We start from the raw sequence: 4,087 nt of genomic DNA on the forward strand, positions 1-4,087 counted from the left end.
AAATCCCGAACCAACCATCCGCGCAGGTCGTAAATTAGTTAAAGCAAGTGCGGGAAGTTTTATTTAGGGGGACGTGGTTCTAAAAAGCAAAATGATCGGTCGGGTCGTTACATTCTCCACCTCTTAAACAAACGTTCGTCCTCGAACGGACATGGAAAAATACCTGAGGTGCTGAATAAATGTGGATATCTGCTCCGCACGTCCTCCTCGGTCTCCCAGGTCGCCTCTTCGACTGGTTGGCCCCTCCACTGGACCTTCACCACTGAAATCCTCTTAAATCTTAACTGGTGATCATGTCTATCAACAATGGCAACTGGCTCCTCCTCATAACTCATACTTTCATCTAGCTGAATAGTACTGAAGTCTAACATATGGGACAAGTAGGCATGATACCTCCGAAGCATAGACACTTGAGAAACTGGATGAACTCCCGATAAAATGGGGGGGGAGGGGGTAAGGCGAGCTCATAAGCAACCTTTCCAACTCGCTTCAACACCTCAAATGGGCCAATAAACCTTGTGCTCAACTTGTCCTTCTTCCTGAACCTCATAACACCCTTTATTGGCGAGATTTTCAAGAGGACCTTCTCGCCAACCATGAATGATATATCATGCGTCTTCTGATCCGCGTAACTCTTTTGTCTGGACTGAGTTGTGCGAAGCCTCTCCTGAATCAACTTTACCTTGTTCAAGGCATCTTTCACCAAATCTATGCCGTATAACTTAGCCTCACCAGGCTCAAACCACCCGATAGGAGAACGACACCGCCAACCATATAAAGCCTCAAATGGAGCCATTTCGATGCTGGACTGATAGCTGTTGTTGTAAGCAAACTCTGGCAAAGGCAAGAACTGATCTCACTGTCCTCCAAAGTTAATCACACATGCTTTAAGCATGTCCTCCAAAATTTGAACTGTTCGCTCCGACTGCCTGTCTGTATGAGGATGGAATGTTGTGCTAAGCTCTACACGGGTCTCCAACTCACTCTAAACGGCTCTACAAAAATGGGAAGTGAATTGAGGGCCTCTGTCTAATATGATGGAAACAGGCACACCGTGCAACCGGACTATCTCCCGAATGTAAATTTGAGCCAATCTCTCTGAAGTGTAAGTAGTCACAACCGAAATAAAGTGTGCCGACTTGGTTAACCTGTCGACAATGACCCATACCGCATCAAACTTTCGCAAAGTCCGGGGCAACCCAACTACGAAGTCCATAGTAATGCGATCCCACTTCCACTCTGGTATAGGCATCTGCTGGAGTAGGCCACCCGGACTCTGGTGCTCATACTTAACCTACTGGCAATTTAAACACCTAGCCACATACTTCACTATGTCTTTCTTCATCCTCCGCCATTAGTAATGTTGTCTCAAGTCACAATACATTTTCGTCGCACCCTGATGAATGGAATACCGCGAACTGTGTGCCTCCTTTAGTATCCTCTCCCTCAGACCATCAACATTAGAAACACATAGGCGACCCTGGAGTCGCAAAACACTATCCTCGCCAATAAAAACCTCCTTGGCACCTCCCTGTAGCACTGTCTCTCTGAGAACCGCCAAATATGGATCATCGAACTGTCGGGCCTTGATCTTCCCCAATAATGAAGACTGAGTAACCACACACGCAAGGACTCAGCTGGGCTCTGAAATATCCAACCTCACAAGTCTGTTAGCCAAGGACTGAATGTCCAAAGCTAGTGGCCTCTCCTCCGCTGTAATGAATGCCAAGCTACCCATACTCTCTGCTTTCCTGCTTAAGGCATCCGCGACCACATTTGTCTTGCCCGGATGATAAAGAATGGTGATGTCATAATCTTTCAGTAACTCAAGTCATCTACACTGCCTCAAATTAAGATGCCTCTACTTGAACAAATGTTGTAAGCTACGATGATCAGTATAAACCTCACATGACACCCCATATAGATAATGCATCCATATCTTAAGAGCATGAACAATTGCGGCCAACTCCAAATCGTGCACAGGATAACTCTTCTCATAAATCTTCAGCTGACGTGAAGCATATGCAATAACTCGCCCCTCCTACATCAATACACATCCTAATCCAACACGCAAAGCGTCACAATATACCGTATACATCCCTGAACCGGAAGGCAACACAAGAACTGGTGTTGTAGTCAAAGTTATCTTGAGCTTCTGAAAGCTCGCCTCATAATCATCGAACCAACGGAAAGGAGCGCCCTTCTGGGTCAATCTAGTCAGAGGTGATGCAATAGATGAAAAGTCCTACATGAATCGTCTGTAATAGCCTACTAACCCCAGGAAACTCCTGATCTCGGTCACTAAAGTAGGACATGGCCAACTCTGAACTGCCTCAATCTTCTTGGGATCCACCTTACTACCCTCTACTGACATAACATGCCCCAAGAATGCCACTGACTCCAGCCAAAACTCACACTTGGAGAACTTAGCATATAGCTTTTGCTCTCGCAAGGTCTGAAGCGCTACTCTCAGTTGTTGCTCGTGCTCTCCCAGGCTACGTGAGTATATAAAGGTGTCGTCAATGAAGACAATGACAAAGGAATCAATATAAGGTATGAACACCCTATTCATCAAGTCCATGAATGTTGCTGGGGCATTAGTCAAGCCAAAGGACTTCACCAAAAACTCATAATGGCCATATCTAGTCCGGAATGCAGTCTTCGGAACATCCGAATCCCGAATCTTCAACTGATAATACCCTGACCTCAAGTCGATCTTAGAGAACACCCTATCACCTTGCAACTAGTCAAACAAATCATCAATACGAGGCAACAGATACTTGTTCTTGATGGTGACTTTGTTCAACTGGCGGTAATTAATGCACATACGCATAGTCCCATCCTTCTTCTTTACAAATAGCACTGGTGCACCCCAAGGTGATACACTGGGTCTAACAAATCCCTTTGCTAACAACTCCTCAAGCTGCTCCTTCAACTCTTTCGGAGCATACGATACGATAGAATAGATATGGGCTAGGTGCCTGGAGCCAAATCAATGCACAAATCAATATCATGATCCGGTGGCATGGTAGGAAGGTCAGAAGGAAACACATCGGTGAACTCCCGGACTACTGGAACTGAATCAATCATCGGCGACTCTATAGTGGTATCCCGAACATAAGCTAGATAAGCTAAACAACCCTTCTCGACCATATGTTGAGCCTTCAGAAAAGAGATAACCCGACTAGATGTATTAATTGAGGAACCCTTCCACTCCAACCTTGGCAACTCTGGCATTGCTAATGTAATAGTCTTGGCATGGCAATCTAGGACGGCGTGATATGGAGATAACCAATACATGCCTAGGATGATCTCAAAGTCGATCATATCAAGAAACGTGAGATCCGCTCTAGTCTCGAAACCACATAATGTGACCACACAGGACCGGTAGATCTGATCTACAACCACAGAATCACCCACAGGAGTGGACACATAAATAGGAGTGCCCAAAGGCTCAGGAGAAATAACCAGAAAATGAGCAAACAGAGATGATAAATATGAATAGGTAGACCCTGGATCAAATAATACCGAAGCATCTCTACCGTATACAGAAATAATATATGTGATGACGACATCTAAGGCCAATGCATTTGGCCTAGCCAGAAGGGCATAGAATCTGGATGGAGCGGCGGCTGACTAGCCTCCACCTAACTCAGCAATAGCTGGCTGACCTTTCTCTGTCTAGACTCCACCTCTAGGACGACCTCTACCAGTCTGCCCCCACCTCTAGACAGCTGGGCAACCGGTGCTGAAATCATAGGCTGCTGACCCTGCTATACTGCCTTGCCCCTAAACCTGGGGCAAGTCCTCTTCATATGACCTAGATCTCCACACATGTAGCAACCTCTCGGCACCACAACCTGTTGCCCTAAAGTCTGAGCCTGCTAACCCGAATATCCACTAGAAGAACCCTTAATGGCTGATGGGCGATATGAACTCTCTGGTATAGCACTGAAGTGAGCACTGGAAGAACTTTTATGACCAGAATACCCGCCGGAGGAACCCTAAATAGTTGGTGGACGATAAGAAATCTCCGGCATCGCACTGAAATAAGGCCTCACTGGAGCACCTCGGGGAGGTGGTGGTG

This window comes from Nicotiana tabacum, chromosome 3 (genome assembly GCF_000715075.1).
Source record: "Nicotiana tabacum cultivar K326 chromosome 3, ASM71507v2, whole genome shotgun sequence".
NCBI classification, from domain to species: domain Eukaryota; kingdom Viridiplantae; phylum Streptophyta; class Magnoliopsida; order Solanales; family Solanaceae; genus Nicotiana; species Nicotiana tabacum.